Source organism: Leptonychotes weddellii, chromosome 13 (genome assembly GCF_054177405.1).
Source record: "Leptonychotes weddellii isolate Sample4059 chromosome 13, ASM5417740v2, whole genome shotgun sequence".
Classification (NCBI taxonomy): Eukaryota; Metazoa; Chordata; class Mammalia; order Carnivora; family Phocidae; genus Leptonychotes; species Leptonychotes weddellii.
In genome coordinates, this window is record NC_138381.1 from 53,928,969 (window position 1) to 53,947,750 (window position 18,782).

General features: G+C 37.6%; 1 protein-coding gene across 2 annotated transcripts in view; it reads left to right on the forward strand.

Moving 5' to 3' along the window:
• Positions 1–18,782, forward strand: part of MIMS1 (mitochondrial inner membrane scaffold 1) — a 39,815-nt gene that overhangs the window by 4,386 nt on the left and 16,647 nt on the right. The window lies entirely within an intron of this gene.

Genomic DNA, 18,782 nt, shown 5'->3' on the forward strand with positions numbered 1-18,782 from the left:
CCGATTTCCCCCCACTTCATTTCTCCCTTTCCTACTATCTTTTTTTTTAACATATAATGTATTATTTGTTTCAGAGGTACAGGTCTGTGATTCATCAGTCTTACACAATTCACAGCGCTCACCATAGCACATACCCTCCCCAATGTCTATCACCCAGCCTCCACATCTTTCCCACCCCCCACCACTCCAGCAGCCCTCAGTTTGTTTCCTGAGATTAAGAATTCCTCATATCAGTGAGATCATATGATACATGTCTTTCTCTGATTGACTTATTTTGCTTAGCATAATACCCTCTAGTTCCATCCTCATCATTGAAAATGGCAAGATTTCGTGGTTTTTTTTGATGGCTGCATAATATTCCATATATATATACTACATCTTCTTTATCCATTCATCTGTTGATGGACATCTTGTGAGCCCCTAAATTTTAATCCATTGTCTTTGCCAGCAAAAGCAGCCCTTCCACTCCTCTTTGAGAATTTAACCCTGCTTTGTGTGAAGTACCTATAATGGCCTTCCCAGAGGTATTTGCCTTGTAAGACATAGCTGATTCTCCTTAGGAACTATCCCTGCTACCCTTCTTTGCCGCTATATGTTTCTTTTTTCATAGCAGTTATCTTCTAACATCCTATGTAATTTACTTATTTATTGTGTTTACTACTTAGTGGTCCCACAAGACGGATGAACCTATCCCCCTCTTCCCTTGAAAAATGAGCCAAAGTTATTAGGGGTGAATTTTCTCAACTTCAGCCTTCCCACTTCCAAAGTTACCTGCATCCACACCCATTTCAGAATCCCTTAACTCCTTCCTCAGAAAGGAAGTCCTAGCAGGTCCTCAAAGGGCAGCTACAAAGTGTGTCCCATGCAGAGGTGTGCTGCACTCTAAAGCCCACATGATTTTTTTTTTTTTATACACATAGAAATCTGGGAAATTTTTGTGGGGTTGGATATTAAAGGTATGGGATAATGGTGGAAGGAACATAAAGTTGGACCAGGCCAAATTTACTGATATAGGAACCACTAAGCAAAGATTCTGGATTCACTGTTACAGCTTGAGGGATTAGGAAGGGCTTCTGACAGTTTGGTTGGTTGGCTGAAGCTTGGACCAAAAGGTGACCCACGCTTCATGAAGTTAAAATACCAGACCTGCCTTGGTATACTATAGAGGAAGGGATCCAAAGGCGTAGGGGGATTGGAATGGTAGAGTGGATTTATCATGTAAGCCCAGCTCACCCACTCTGGGAGGGTCTAGAGGAGATACCTTTCACCATGACAGTGAGAAATAAATTTATGAGGGGAGCCCCAGCATCCATGAAGAACTTTGTGATTGCTCTTCTCTGAGTCAGAAATTACAGCAGAAACTGCTGCCACTGAACTAGGGATCCTTAAATACAGTGAGGATAATGGGAAATTGAGCAGATATTACAGAGAGACCTATTTTCTTAATGGCATATCTTACATGCTGGAGGAAAGAAGCCAGAGGAGGGAAGGAGAATAGCAGTAGAAAAATACAAGGAAAATGTGGTTGAGCAGAGTCTTGGAGAAGACAGAAAGAGGTTAGATCTAGAACACAGGTGGAGGACTGAGTTTCTTTTCTGAGGAAGGAGTTAAGGGATTATGAAATGGGTGTGGATGCAGGTAACTTTGGAAGTGGGAAGGCTTAAGTTGAGAAAATTCACCCCTAATAACTTTGGCTCATTTTTCAAGGGAAGAGGGGGATAGGTTCATCTGTCTTGTAAGTCTTTACTTACAAGTCTGTCTTTACTAAGTAGTAAACAATAAATAAGTAAATTACATAGGGTGTTAGAAGATAACTGCTATGAAAAAAGAAACATAGAGCAAGATAAGGAAGATTGGGATGTTGGGAAGGGAGGATTGGAAGTGGTATTGTGATTTTAAATAGGGTAGTCAATGCCATTTGAAAAAAGACTCATAGGAAGTGAAAGAATAAGCCATGCAGACATCTGGAGAAAGACTATTTATTCCAAGCAGAGGGAACAGCTAGTGCAAAATTCTTGGAGTGGCTTTTTTAACATGTTGGAAGAGCTGCAAAGGGGGGCCAGTGTGGCTGGAGCAGAGAAAAAGACAGTAGGCAATGCATTCAGAGAAGAAAAGGGAAGAGATATGTGGGGTATTGTAGATGATTGTAATTACAGACTTAAGCTTTTACTCTAAGAGAAATTGGAGAGTTTTAAACAGGAGAGACATGATTTTATGTATCTTTTATATTTTATCATGGCCTGAAAATAAAGTATAAGAGATTTGAGGACATTGGGAAAGGTATGGAATGGTCATTGAAAGGAAAGGGAGAGGAAGCTTATTGGATCAGGAACCACTGTGAGTTGTCACATAACATTCACAGCCTTTCTGAAATAAGATGTACCCTCAATATATGTTGGGTACTAATTTACTCAATTGTGTGATTTTTGTTAGTGCTCAGCTACGAGATATAGTTATAGGAAAAACAGATAGATGGACTAGCTCAAGATTAGATTTTGTGGGCTGGTATTTGCAGATGGACAAAGTAGTAATTCAGGTAATGCACTGGAGAATTGAGGCTGGTTAAAGACTTCTGAATGAAACCAGGAGGAGCTGTTAGATTTTAAAGAAAAAGGAAGGTAAGGTAGAGTAAGGCCCTGGAACTAGAGCCCAGAGAGTAAGGGAGTGAAGACTGTAAGTAGAAGAGGCTGCAGAGGGTGGGATAGCATGGTTTCAGGATTTCAGTTGTGGAAAAATATCAGATGACTTCAAGGTGGAATGCATTGCTAAAGAAACTGGAATTTTGCCTGGGTCACCCAAGTGGAATAATGATAAAACTTTAGATGAAGGAAGAATATGAATTTGGTTTGGCCAGGTCAACAGATGAGAAGGTAAAGAAGGAAAACTAGAACTAATTATTGTTATAGCATACTAAATGCTAGATACTTAACATATTTTATCTTATTTCATCATCATAAATATCATAGTATAAAAGTGTAATTAACCCCACTTTAAGGATGAAGAAAAAGCTAAATAAAGTAATGCCAGAAAGGGCTGGAACTCAGATCTTTCTGACTGCAAAGCCTGCGTTTTTCCCATTGCAATGTAATAACACCTGCCAGACCCAGAAAAGAAGGGAATGGAAGTGGAACCATGTAGATTCTGGACCAGTGTTACTATTAGAGATCACCCTGGCTTGCCTTAGGAAATTTAGATCCTCTGAAAAGACAAAAAGACATAAACATTTTGTGTAAATGAACATATTTATGTAGTAATTTTGGAAAAATCATTGATTTTCTATATAAAATAAATGATACATTTGACATTTAAGACTGCTCTGGAATCAGTGAATTATTAATGAAATTCCTTGGGAATTCACTAGGGGGCATAACTTAACCTTTCCTGAAGATTAAGAATTTAACAATGGCTCCATCATTGCCACAGCTTGTATATATATGTTGCTCAATTCTTGTGTTAGAAAGTGCAAAAGCAGAATAGGTTGAAGGACGTTGAAGGAGGTGGATTATATAACAGAAATTAAATTGAAGGTATCAAATTCATTGAGGAGTAGGAACATGCAGTACTACGAACTTGCATGCGTTTACTTTTTCTAAGCATCAGTCAAGGTGTGATTAAGGCAGATTGAAATGAATAAATTAGAATATTTAATCTGTTGAAAGAAGAAAATTTGGTGGTAATTGAGAGTTTATATAACTAAAGGCAATTCTTTTCTTCATTTGTCCCTTTTATTATGTTCCAACCTAATGAGTTCTACAATTTATCCCTTCCTCATACCTGTGATTCAAGGTAAAGCTATATTAAATATCAGTTGTATTTGGCAAGGCCACAGTGTACTTAAAAAAAAAAAAAGTTAATGGATTTTATTTTTTAGAGAAGTTTAGGTTTACAGAAACATGGAACAGAGATAGTACAGAGAATTCCCGTATTATCCACTCCTACCCCCAGTTTCCCCTGCTATTAACATCTGGTAATAGTGTTGTACACTTGTTAGAATTGAAGTACTGGTATTGATACATTATTAGTGTACATAGTTTACATTAGAGTTCGCTCTTTGTGTTGTACAGTTCATTCTATGGATTTTGACAAATGTATGATGACATTTATCCACCATTACAGGATCATGTAGAATGTTTTGCTGCCCTAAAAAGGCCCGGTGCTCCACTTAATCATCTCTTCCCTCCCCTACCCTGCAGCCTCTGGAAACCACTGCTATTTTTACTGTCTCTATAGTTTTGTCATTTCCAGAATGTCATATAGTTGGAATAATGCAGTGTATAGCCCTTTCAGACTGACTTCTTTCACTTAGCAACATGTTTCCCTCCATGTTTTTTCATGGTTTCATAGATCATTTATTTTTATCACTAAATAATATTCCTTTGTATGGTGGTACCTCAGTGTGCTTATCCATTCACCTATTCAAAGACTTCATGGTTGTTTCCAGGTGGGGGCAGTTATGGATAAAGCTGCTATAAAGTTTGTGTGCAGGTTTTTGTGTAGACTTTTCAACTTACTTAGGTAAGTACCTAGGAGTGCTATTGCTGGCGCATACAGTAAGCCTATGTTTAGCTCTCTTTGAAACTGCCAAACTGTCTTTCACGTTGCCTATTACCATTTTGCATTCCCACTATCCAGGAATGAGAGTTCCTGTTCCACGTCCCCAATAGCATTTGGTGTTTGTTAGTGTTTTGGATACTAGTTATTCTAATAGGTGTGTAGTGGTATCTCATTATTGTTTTAATTTGCAATTCCCCAGTGACAAATGATGTTGAGCATCTTTTTTTTAATTGAGATATAATGACATATGACATTATTTTCAAGCATACAACATAATGATTCAACATCTCTCACCACGTGTCTTTCTCCCCAGCCTCTGGCAACCATCAGTCTGTTCTCTATACCGGTGAGTTCAGATTTCTTTTTTTTTTTAAGATTCCACATATAAGTGAGATCACATAGTATTTATCTTTCTCTGTCTGACATTTCATTTAATATAATGCCATTAAGATCCATCCATGCTGTTGCAAATGGCAAAATTTTATTCTTTTTATGGTTGAATAATTTTCCATTGTATTTGTATACCACATTTTTTTAATCCATTCATCCACTGATGGACACATAGGTGGTTTCTGTGTCTTGGCTATTGTAAATAATGCTGCAGTGAACATGGAGGTGCATATATCTTTTTGAGTTAGTGTTTTTTTTTCTTTGGATAAATACCCAGAAGTGGAATTGCTGGATCATATGGTAGTTCTGTTTTTTGAGGAACTTCTATACTGTTTCCTGTTGTGGCTACACCAATTTACATCCCCACCAACAATGCACAGCACTTTTTTCCACATTCTCACCAACATTTGTTTTTCTTTTTTTTTTTTTTTTAAATAATAGCCATTCTCACAGGTGTGAGGTGATTGAACATCTTTTCAGATGTTTATTTGCTGTGTCTTCTTTAGTGAGATGTCTGTTCATATCTTCAGCTCATTTTGTAATTGTTGAGTTTAAGGAATTATTTTTGGATTTTATTTTTTTATTTTTATTTTTTTTTAAAGATTTTATTTATTTGACAGAGAGAGATACAGCAAGAGAGGGAACACAAGCAGGGGGAGTGGGAGAGGGAGAAGCAGGCTTCCCGCTGAGCAGGAAGCCCAATGCGGGGCTCGATCCCAGCACCCTGGGATCATGACCTGACCCGAAGGCAGACGCTTAACGACTGAGCCACCCAGGCTCCCCTATTTTTGGATTTTAGATACAAGTCTTTTATCTGGTATGTGCTTTGCAAATATTTTCTCCCCATTTGTGGTTTGTCTTTTTATTCTCTTAATAGTGTCTTTCATTAGAGCAGTTTTTAATTTTAATAAAGTCCAGCTTACCTTTTTTTTTTTTAATGGATCCTGCTTTTGGTGGTGTATCTAGCAAGTCATTGCCAAACTCAAAGTCACTTAGACTTTATTCTATGTTTTCTTCTAGAAATGTTATAGTTTCGCATTTTACATTTAGGCCTATGATGCATTTTGACTTAAATTTTGTGAAAGGTTTAAGGTCTGTGTCTATGTTCACTTTTTGCATGTGGACATCTGGTTGCAGTACCATTTGTTGGAAAAACTATCTTTTCTCCATTGAATCTCTTTTGAGCCTTTGTCAAAGCTCAGTTGACTATATATGTGTGCATCTCTTTCTGGACTCTGTTCTGTTGGTCTGTGTCTTTGCTTTCTCCAACACTACACTGTCTTGGTTATTGTAGCTTTATAATAAGTCTTAAAATTGAGTAGTGTATCAGTGATTTTTTTTTTTTTTTTGGTCTTATTGCACTAGCTAGGAATTGCAGTACAATGTTGAGTAAGAGTGGTGAGAGAGGACATCCTTGCCTTGTTCCTGGTCTTAGGAGGAAAGTGCCCAGTCTCTTTCCTCAAGTATCACATTAGCCATGGATTTGTTGTAGGTGTTCTTCATCAGATTGAGGAAGTTCCCCTGTACTCTTAGTTTGCTCAGAGTTTAAAAAATCATGAATGGGTGCTGGATTTTGTCAAATGGTTTTGCTGGATCGATCCATATGATCATATGATTTTTCTTTAGCTTGTTGATATGATGCATTACATTGATTTTAACTGTTCAATCATTCTTATCTGGACTAATTTCACTTGGTTTGGTGTATAATTGTTTTTAAACATTAATGGATTGGATTTGTTAATATTTTGTTGAAGATTTTTACATGTATATTAATGAGAGATATTGGTTTATAGTTTTCCTTACTTGGATATCTTCATCTGGTTTTGGTCATAGGCTAATGCTGGCCTCATAAAATGAGTTAGGAAGTCTCTCTTCTCCTTCCATTTTCTGGAAGAGATTGTGGAGAATTGACATTATTTCTGCCATAAATATTTGATAGAATTCACTAGTAAAAACACCTGGGCCTGGTGCTCTCTTTTTTTGAAAGCTTAATTCTTATTGATTCAATTTCTTTTTTTTTTTTAATTTTTTTTTTTAAATTTATTCATGAAAGTCAGAGAGAGAGAGAGGCAGAGGCAGAGGGAGAGAAGCAGGCTCCCCGCCTAGCAGGGAGCCCGATGCGGGACTCAATCCCAGGACCCTGGGATCATGACCTGAGCCGAAGGCAGACGCTTAACCATCTGAGCCACCCAGGCGCCCCTGATTCAATTTCTTTAAAAGGTACAGGACTATTCTGGTCATCTTTTTCTTCTTGTATGAGTTTTGGTAGTTTGTATTTTTCAAGGACTGGCTCCATTACAGCTAAGTTACCATATTGGTGGGCATAAAGTTGTTTACAGTATTCCTTATCACTTTCTAAATGTCTGTGGGTGAGTAGTCAAGACTTCTGTTTCATTTCTGATATTAGTAATTTGTGTTTTCTCCCTTGGGAAACCTAGGGAGATATTTTTCAGAGAACCAGATTTTGGTTTTGTTATATTTTCTGTTGTTTTCCTTTTCAGTTTCATTGATTGTTGCTATGATGATGATGGTGGTGATGTCTGCTTGCTTTAGGTTTATATTCCTCTTCTCTTTCTAGTTTCCTAAAGTGAAAGTTTATCTTACTAAGTTTACATCATTTGTTTTTTCTAATATGTGCATTCAGTGCTATAAATTTCTCTGTAAGCCTGCTTTTACTGCATCCCACAAATTTCAATAAGTTGTATTTCCATTTTTAATTCAAAATATTTTCAAACTTATTTTTAGACTTTTTTGACCTATGGATTATTAGAAGTATGTTGTTTAATTTCCAGGGGTTTTCCAGCTGTCTTTCTGTTAGTGATTTCTAGTTTAATTCCCTTATGGCCTGAGAATATATTTTGCATGATTTTTATTCTTTTAAATATGTTAAGGGGTCTTTTATGGCTCAGAATGTGGTCTATTTTGTTGAATGTTTCATGTAATAAGCTTGAGTAGAATGTATATTCTGCTGTTGTTGAATGGAGTATTCTATAAATGTCAATTAGATAAAGTTGATTAATAGTTTTTAGTTCAACTATATCCTTAGTGATTTTCTGGCCACTGGATCTATCAAATACTGACAGAGGAGTGTTGAAGTTTCCAATTATAATAATGGAAATGTCTGTTTCTACGTTCAGTTCTGTCAGTTTTTGCCCTGTACTTCAATCTTCTTTTATCAGACATATACATGTTTACAATTGTTATGTTTTCCTTATGTTATCATTGCATTATTATTTATTATCAAATAACCCTCTTTTTCACTGATAAACAAGAAATTTGCAAAGTCTGCTTTGTCTGAAATTAATATAGCTACTCCATCTTTAAAAAAAAAAAATCAGTGTTAATATGGTATGCTTTTCTCCATCCCTTGACTTGTAACTTAGTCTGAGTCTTTATATTTAAAGTGTGTGTTTTTTAGACAAAATGTAGTTGGCTTTTTTTTTATTCTCTGACAATTCGTCTTTTAATTGGCTTAATAACTTACCATGTTTGCCAATGTTTTTTATTCATTGCCATTTGTTCTTTCTTTTTCCCTTTTTTTGTCTTCTGTGGCTTTAACTGAGAATTTTATATGATTCTATTTTATCTCCTCTTTCAGTGTATCAATTGCACTTTAAAAAAAAAATTATTTATTTGAGAGAGAGAGCGTGTGCTCAAGTGTGGTGGGAAGGGGGCAGAGGGAGAAAAGGCATAAGGACCCTGAGATCATGACCTGAGCCGAAACCAAGAGTCTGATGCTAAACTGACTGCACTACCCAGGCGCCCCTCAATTGCATTTTTAAAATAAATTTTTAGTGGTTTCCCTAAATTTCATAATACACTTTTATCTCATCTAAACCACCTTCAAATGATACTAAAATATTTCGTATGTAGTTGGAAGTACCTTACCATGGAGTATTATCATAGAGTATTCTCAACTCCTTGTAACAGTGCTATTATTCACTTAATGTAATGTTACTAGTATTATTAAACAGTTAATTCTAGATCAATTAATAATTTTAAAAGATCTTATCTTTGTTGAGCCTTCCCTGTCAATCTTTTGGGTTTTTTTTTAATTTAAATTTAATTAGCCAACATATAGTAGTACATCATTAGTTTCAGATTTAGTGTTCAGTGATTCATCAGTTGCTTATAACACCCAGTGCTCATCACATCTTGTGCCCTCCTTAATGCCCGTCACTCAGTTGCCCCATTCCCTCCAACTCCCCTTCTGTAACCCTCAGTTTGTTTCCCAGAATCCAGAATCTCTCATGGATTGTTTCCCTCTCTGATTTCTTCCCATTCAGTTTTCCCTCTTTCCCCCTATGGCCCTCCACGCTATTCCTTATGTTCCACATATGAGTGAAAGCATATGATAATTGTTCCATCCATGTTAATGTAAATGGTAGGTATTCATCCTTTCTGATGGCTGAGTAATATTCTATTGTATCTACGAACCACATCTTCTTTATCCATTCGTCTGTTGAAGGACATCTCAGCTCTTTCCACAGTTTAACTATAGTGGACATTGCTGCTATGGACATTGGGGTGCAGGTGCCCGTTCATTTTACTACATCTGTATCTTTGGGGTAAATACCCGGTAGTGCAATTGCTGGGTCATAGGGTAGCTCTATTTTTAACTTTTTGAGGAACCTCCATACTGTTTTCCAGAGTGGCTGTACCAGCTTGCATTCCCACCAGTACTGTAAGGTTTCCCTTTCTCCACATCCTCGCCAACATTTGCTTTTTCCTGTCTTGTTAATTTTCGTCATTCTGACTGGTGTGAAGTGGTATCATTGTGGTTTTGATTTGTATTTCCCTGATAGCAAGTGATGTGGAGCATTTTTTATGTGTCTGTTGGTCATTTGTATGTCTTCTTTGGAGAAGTGTTTGTTCATGTCTTCTGCCCATTTCTTGACTGGATTATTTGTTTTTTGGGTGTTGAGTTTTATAAGTTCTTTATAGATCTTGGATACCACCCCTCTATCTGATATGTCGTTTGCAAATATCTTCTCCCATTCTGTAGGTTGTTTTTTGGTTTTGTTGACTGTTTCCTTATCTGTGCAGAAGCTTTTTATCTTGATGAAGCCCCAATAGTTCATTTTTGCTTTTGTCCCTTGCCTTTAGAGACCCGTCTTGCAAGAAGTTGCTGCAGCCAAGGTCAAAGAGGTTGCTGCCTGTGTTCTCTAGGATTTTGATGGATTCCTGTCTTATATTTAGGCCTTTCATCCATTTTGAGTTTATCTTTGTGTATGGTGTAAAGAATGGTCCAGTTTCATTCTTTCGCATGTGGCTGTCCAGTTTTCCCAAACCATTTATTGAAGAGACTGTCTTTTTTCCATTGGATATTCTTCCCCACTTTGTCAAAGATTAGTTGAACATAGAGTTGAGGGTACATTTCTGGGCTTTCTATTCTGTTCCATTGATCTCTGTGTCTGTTTTTGTGCCAGTACCATGCTGTCTTGATGATCACAGCTTTGTAATATAACCTGAAGTCAGGCATTGTGATGCCCCCAGCTTTGTTTTTCTTTTTCAACATTCCTCTGGCTAAATGGGGTCTTCTGTGGTTCCGTACAAATTTTGGGGTTGTTTGTTTCAGCTCTGTGAAAAATGACAATGGTATTTTGATAGGAGTTGCGTTGAATGTGTAGGTTGCTCTGAGTAGCATAGATAGTTTACCAATATTTATTCTTCCAGTCCATGAGCATGGAATGTTTTTCCATCTTTTTGTGTCTCCTTTAATTTCTTTTCATAAATGTTCTATAGCTTTTAGACTACGGATCCTTTACCTTTTTGGTTAGGTTTATTCCTAGGTATCTTACAGTTTTTGGTATATTTGTAAATGGGATCGATTCCTTAATTTCTCCTTCTTCAGTCACATTGTTACAGTGTATAGAAATGCAACTGATTTCTGTGCATTGATTTTGTATCCTGCCACGTTGCTGAATTGCTGTTTGAGTTCTATCAATTTTGGGGTAGAGTCTTTTGGGTTTTCCACATAAGTATCATGTTATCTGTGAAGAGTGAGAGTTTGACTTCTTCTTTGCCAATTTGAATGCCTTTTATTTCTTTTTGTTGTTTGATTGCTGAGGCTAGGACTTCTAGTACTATGTTGAACAACAGTGGTGAGAGTGGGCATCCCTGTCATGTTCGTGACCTTAGGGAAAAAGCTCTCAGTTTTTCCCCATTGAGAATGATATTTGCTGTGGACTTTTTGTAGATGGCTTTGATGATATTGAGGTGTGTTCCCTCCATCCCTACACTGTGGAGAGTTTTAATCAAGAGAGGATGCTGTATTTTGTCAGATGCTTTTTCTGCATCAATTGAGAGGATCATAGGGTTCTTGTCCTTTCTTTTATTAATGTCTCACATTGATTGATTTGCGAATGTGAACCACCCTTGCAACCCAGGAAGAAATCCTACATGGCCGTGGTGAATAATCCTTTTAATGTACTGTTGGACCCTATTGGCTAGTATCTTGGTGAGAAATTTGTCAGCCATGTTCCTCAGGGATGTTGGTCTGTAATTCTCCTTTCTGATGGGGTCTTTGCCTGGTTTGGGGTTCAAGGTAATGCTGGCTTCAGAGAATGAGTTTGGAAGTTTTCCTTCCATTTCTATGTTTTGAAACAGCTTCAAAAGAATATGTAATAGTTCTTCTTTAAATGTTTGGTAGAATTCCCCTGAGAAGCCATCTGGCCCTAGACTCTTGCTTGTTGGGAGATTTTTGATTACTCCTTCAGTTTCTTTGCTGGTTATAGTTCTGTTCAGGTTTTCTATTTCTTCCTCTTTCAGTTTTGGTAGTTTATGAGGTTCCAGGGATGCATCCATTTCTTCCAGATTGATTAATTTTATGGCATATAGTTGCTCATAATGTGTTCTTAAATTGTTTGTATTTCTTTAGTGGTGGTCTTGATCTCTCCATTTCATTCATGATTTTATTAATTTGGGTCCTTTCTGTTTTCTTTTTGATAAGTCTGGCTAGATGTTTATTGGTCTTATTAATTCTTTCAAAGAAGGAGATTTTAAGTTCATTGATCTGTTCTCCTGTTCTTTTGGTTTCTATTTCTTTGATTTCTACTCTCATCGTTACTATTTCTCTTCTTCTGCTTGGGTTAGCCTTTATTTGCTGTTCTTCAACTCCTTTAGTTGTAAGTTTAGCTTATGTATGTAGGACTTATCTAATTTTTTGAGAAAGGCTTCTTTTGCTATGTACTTCCCTCTTAGGACTGCCTTTCCTGTATCCCAAAGGTTTTGAACATTTATGTTTTCATTTTCATTTGTTTCCATGATTTTTTTAAATTCTTCTTTAATTTCCTGGTTGACCTATTCATTCTTTAGTAGGATACTCTCTAACCTCCAAGTGTTTGAGTTCCTTCCAAATTTCCTCTTGTGATTGAGTTCAAGTTTTAAAGCATTGTGTTCCGAAAATATGCAGGGAATAATACCAGTCTTTTGGTACTGGTTGAGATCTGATTTGTGACCCAGTATGTGATCTATTCTGGAGAATGTGCCACGTGAACTCAAGAATGTATATTCTGTTGTTTTAGCATGGAATGTTCTGTACAGATCTACGAAGTCCATCTGGTCCAATGTGTCATTCAAAGCTCTTGTTTCTTTGTTGATTCTCTGCTTAGATGATCTGTCCATTGCTGTGAGTGGGGTGTTAAAGTTCCCTGCTATTATTCTGTTATCAATGTGTTTCTTTAATTTGGTTATTAATTGGTTTATATAATTGGTTGCTCCGAAGTTAGGAGTATAAATATTTGTAATTGTTAGATTTTCTTTTTGGATAGACTCTTTAAGTATGACATAGTGTTCCTCTTCATCCCTTACTACAGTCTTTGGTTTAAAAGCTAATTTGTGTGATAGGAGGATTGCTTCCCCAGCTTTCTTTTGAGGTCCATTAGCATGAGAAATGGTTCTCCTTCACTTTCAAGGAAGTGTCTTTAGGTCTAAAATGAGTCTCTTGTAGACAATATATGGATGGGTCTTGCTTTTTTATCCAATCTGATACTCTGTGTGTTTTGATTGGAGCATTTAGCCAATTTACATTCAGAGTAACTACTGGAAGGTATGAATTTAGTGCCATTGAATTACCTGTAAAGCCCCTGTTTCTGTAGACTGTCTCTGTTTCTTTCTGATCTCTGTTACTTTTGGGCTCTCTCTTCACTTAAAGGTTCCCCTTTAATATTTCTTGCAGAGCTGATTTAGTGGTCACAAATTCCTTTAGTTTCTGTCTGTCCTGGAAGCTCTTTCTCTCTTCTTCCATTCTGAATGACAGTCTTGCTGGATAAAGAATTCTTGGCTGCATGTTTTTCTCATTTAGTACCCTGAATATACCATGCTAGCCCTTTCTGGCCCGCCAGGTTTCTGTGGCTAGGTCTGATGTTAATCTGATATTCCTCACTCTGTAGGTTAGGAGTCTCTTGTCTTGAGCTGCTTTCAGGATTTTCTCTTTTTCTCTGAAATTTGCAAGCTTCAGTAGTATATTTTGGGGTGTTGATCTATTTTTATTGATTTTGGGAGCAGTCCTGTCTACCTCTTGGACATGAATGCTTGTTTCCTTCCCCAGATTAGGGAAGTTCTCAGCTGTGATTTGCCCAAATAGACCTTCTGGTCATTTCTCTCTATAATTCTGATATTGGTATGTTTCATGGCATCAGTGATTTCTCGAAGCCTGTCTTCCTGCACTATTAGTCATTTTCTGTTTTCTTCAGTTTCCTTCCTTTCCATCAACCTGTCTTCTAGATCACTTACTCTCTCTTCTGCCTCATTTACCCTGCCTGTTAGAGCATACAATTTAGACTGCATCTCAGTTATAGCATTTTTAATTTTGGCCTGATTAGGTCTCATTTCTGCACTAAGAGATTCTCTAGTGTCTTTTATGCTTTTTTTTTGGCCCAGCTATTAACTTTACAATGGTTTCCTGAATTCCAGCTCTGACATCTTACTTTTATCCATATCAATTAGATCTGCGGCAGAGAACATTACTTCTGGTTCTTTGTTTTGTTGTGAATTTCTCCTAGTCATTTTGCCCAGAGAAGAATGGATGAGCAAATGAGCAGAATCAAAAATATTCACCACAACCCAATCAAAATACACACTAGACAAATCCGAAGAGATCAGAAACCAAAACAGAAGAGCAAACAAAAACAAAACAAAAAAGGGGGGTAGAATCTAATATCACAGGGTGGACAAAACAGGGTAATCCACTTGTTCCTGAGAGAATTTTGGTCTGTGTGTTAGAAGACACTAAATCCCAAAATTGCAAAGAAAGCAAAACTTGTATATATACAAAAATAAAATAGAAGAGTGAAAAAAAGGCCAATAATGAAGCATATATCTATAAAATGTAGGTGTAAAAAGTTAAAAAAGCGACTTAAAAACAAAGTGTTGATAAAGTAAGAAACTAGTTGAAAAGGAAAAAAAGAAAGAAAAGAAATGGGAAATTTTAGACTGAAAGATAAACAAATCATGAGAAAAAACCTTGAGTTCTATATACTATTTTCTCCTAGTGCTAGAGTTTTACAGTCTTGTGGGATCTATAACCTTGTGCACTTGTTCTTCCAGTTGGTCTTCTGGGGGAGGGGCTTGCTGTGCTGCTTCTCAGGTGTCTGTACCTGGGTGGAGTTGCCCTGCCTCTTGCCAGGGGGCTGGGCTCAGTGTTAGTGGTCCTCAGTGTGGCTTTTGTTCCCTGAAGGCTCTCTGTGCCTCTTTAGAGGAGCAAAATAAAAATGGCCGTGCCCTGATTTCCAGCCCCAGAGCCAAAAGATCATGGTCCCGTCTCTTCAGTAAACCCTCTGGGATAAATGGTCTTCACTTTTGTGTGTGCCAAACTCTGCAGACTCCTGCGGTGTGTGTTGACAGTGATCCTCCCGGGGGCTGTCCGAGGGTCCCCAGTTACTGCCCTTTGTGGGGTCCTGCTGCTGAGAGTGGTCAAGGGATCATGCATGGACCTGCTCCACCCCTCCTGGGGGACAGCTAAGTGTCACCATACTGTCCTTTCTGGGGCCACCACCCTGAGAGCTGTTTCCAGGTTGTGGGCACACCCATTCTGCTCCTCCCAGGGAATGGCAGATGGTCCCCGCATTCCAGTCTGTTGCAGGGTCCCCAGGCAGAGAGCGGTCACCTGATCAGGCCCGGATCGCAGTTTATGGCAACCAGAGCTGAGAACCCCCTTCTGGGCTCCCTGACTGTAAACCAGTTTCCACATTTCACTGCTTGAGTACTCTACTGGCTCAGACACCCCCATTAGTTCTGTAACTCCTGGAGTCCTGAGATCACACTGACCCACTTAGAATTCTGCCCCTTTCATCCCCTGAGCATCTTTCAGGCAGGGATGTCTCACTGGAGCAGATTTCTGAGAGTTCCAATTTTGCCTTCTGGGGCTATATCACTTTCCCATAGCAGGCTTATGGAGGCTCCCTCTCCTCTCCATTTATCTTCCAATATCTGCCCTCAGATTCACTTCTCCACACCTCCTACCTTGCAAAAAGCAGTCACTTTTCTACTTGTAGAGTTCCAGGTATTTTTTCTTACATCTCCAGCTGAATTCATGGTGTTCAGAATGGTTTGATAGTTATCTAGCTAAATTCAAGGGACCAGATGGAACAAGGTCCCCTACTCTACCACCATCTTGCCTCCTCCTCCTGCAATTTCTAACCTCAGTCCTTCTTTTTCTGTTATTTCCTTCTTGAAGGTCAAGTCTACTGACAGTGAATTCCTTCCATTTTTTTGTTTGATAGAACCTTTATTTCTTCTTTTGATGGATAATTTTGTTGCATATAGAATTCAAGTTTGATGGTTTTTCTGTACACGCTTTAAATATTCGCTTTATTCTCTTGTGTGCCTGGTTTCTGTTGAGAAATTGCCTCTACCTTTATCCTTGTTCCCCTCTAGGTAAGGTGTTTGTTTTGGGGGGATTTTTTTCCCCCTAGCTTCTTTCAAGATTTTCTTTTTGTCTTTGATTTTCTGCAACTTGAATATGATATGCTCAGATAAGGGTTTTAGATAATTATCCTACTTGGTTCTCAGAGCTTCCTGGACCTGTGGTTTGGTGTTTGTTAGGAATTTTGGAAAATTCTCTTTTATACTTCTTTCTCTGTTCTCCTTCTGGCATTCCTATCATGTGTGTGTTATACCTTTTGAAGTTGAAGTTGTCCCATATGCTTGGATGTTTTATTCTGGTATTTTTATATGTATGTTGGTCAGGGGAGAAGGGTTCATTTTTTTTTTCCTCTTTGCATTTCAGTTTAGGAAGTTTCTGTTGGCCTCCCTTTGAGCTCACCAATTCTTTCCTTGGCTCTGTGGATTATGAGTCCCTTAAAGGCATTCTTCATTTCTGTTAGAGTGTTTTTGTTTTGTAGCATTTCCTTTTGATTCTTAGAATTTCCATTCTGCTTACATTCTGTGTTGTTTACTTTTCCCATTCAAACTTTTAACATATTAAGGGTTAATTTTTAAGTCCTCAAAACTTCCCAAGCTGAAGATGCTACATTGATTTTAGAAGTCATTTATTAGAGATAAATTGAGTCTTTTAAAAACTAACAAGTTGTTGACATTCATGGAACTGAATTAGATTGAACACCCACTAGATGTCAGGTTTTGCGCTCGTCCCTGTACCTACTGGGAATTAACACAGACTTCTTGCTCTCCAGGAACATAGAGTCCACAAAGAAAAAGAAGATTCCAATATCTGTGTTTTCAGTGGAGTTTCTTCTCTAGCTTGCAGGGCCCAGGGACTTCAGAAGGAATTAGTGCCTGTGATGTGACTTGCAGGAAAATAGCAGTTGAAGTAGGACCATTATTTATAGAGAATTTGTCCACTTTGTGATTTTGTTTTCATAGTTAGGGAATATGTGGCACAGTGGCCCATGGGCTGGAGGAGGTGAGGACAAGCCAGAAGACTTTATTCCTCTTTTAATCCTGCTTTAACCTGAGCAACTTTGCTTTTATTTATTTTTATTGAACTTCCAAATTAGATTTTGTTTGAGAAGAGTTTTTTGGATTCATACAATAGAGAACTAAATCTTGCTGTTGTAATTTGTTGTTTCAACTCTCTTTTTAGTTAGTGTGTTTTTATTTCTTTTATAAGAATGGCATATAAATTAATTCATTCCATGTACACTCAGCTATTGTATTTCTAGTGCTGCTTGAATGTCTTAGGCTTCCAGTTTGTGAGGAACAGAAACGTGTTCATATAATCTTGAGGAGTGTGGGTTTGGTTAGGATATAGAGGGAGGAAAGGAATCTCATGAACTAATTCATTTGCCTCATAGAACTGGAAATTTAGGATATAGCTTCTCTATAATTCCAACAGCATTTTAACATTTGTGGTTTCTCAATGACATTTGTTCCAATCCTTCTTCCTTCTCTGTCATTCCTTTAATTTGGCTTCTCTTCGTTTGGTTCCCACTGCTTCCTTATACCTTTACTTTTTTCTTTCTTTTTTTTTTAATTTGAGTATAGTTGACACACAATGTTACATTCGTTTCAGGTGTACAAGGTAGTGATTTGACAAGTTTATACATTATGCTAGGCTCAACACAAGTGTAGCTATCATCTGTCACCATACCAAGTATTACCATATCATTGACTGTATTCCTTATGCTGTGCCTTTTATTCCCGTGACTTATTCATTCCACAACTGCAAGTTTTATACCAGTTATACTTATGCTTTACTCTTGACCACTATGTCTTCACCTTCTCTTTGCCTCAGAATTGCTGTGGAGAGGCTCCTAACTCTCACACATGTGTGTTAACTGCTTTTTCATGCCTGGTCTTGGGCTGGATATTATTGGATTGATTAGGTACAGTTTCATGTAGTTTTTCAAGTTTTGTGCCAGAGCCATCCTAGACAGCTGTTTATCCTGTGTAATCTCCTTTCAGCTCAGGCACTGATCCTTAGGCTGTTTCACTGTGAATAAGGGCAACAGACTACTTTGTTTACTTACACACTTGCAATAATAACTTGTAACATTTTCTGAGCACTTGCTACATACTCATCATTTTCTGAACATTTTACATGTATTTATTTTAATCTCATGACAATCTTATGAAGTAGGTGCTATTATTAACCCCATTTTACAAATTGGAAACCAAGGCACAGGGGTTGGGGGAGCTAATTAACTTGTCCAAATGGTACATAGTTTATAGCATTTTCAGGATGTGAACTTGGTCAGGCTGACCTTGGATTCCAGGCTCTCAGTTGTTAAATTCTGCCTGCTCATGAAAATTATTCATGACAGAATCAGGCTTTATTTAGAAATTATTCGTGATGCCCCTACCATACAGGGTAGGGTTGTATACTCAGAATTAGGTACCATTAACTATATGCCAACCACTTGAAGTGTTAAAGGCCTTTATGATGTAATTCTAAAGTGGAAAAGGATAGCCACAACAAGCAATGTAATGTTGTCACTTCACTTGGGTCTAATAATGCACTTCATCAATTATTTCCATAACTGAAACAATAAGCAGTTTAGAACACTGCTTCATCTATATCTATGAAAATTTCATACTGCTGAGGCAGGAAAATAACAGGCAACTTTTGGTATAAGCTAAGTCTCATGATTTAAAAAATGTATTACTGAAATTACTGTATTTCACTGGAAGAAACTCAGGTTTAATTTGTTCATCACTCCAGGTCTCCATTTATATCAGAAATAGAGGCCTGTTCGTTCACAGCTTCTTCAGGTCCACTCATCCTGTCCACATATAACTAATCCGATCTAAGTAGAGTTTATGAGGAATGACACCTCCACCATTTACCAATAACCAAAAACTTTTATCTTTCATTGAGAAGATGAGCAGACTAATAAAATCCAGAAATGGAAGCTGCCAGTGAGCTGAGGCCATTA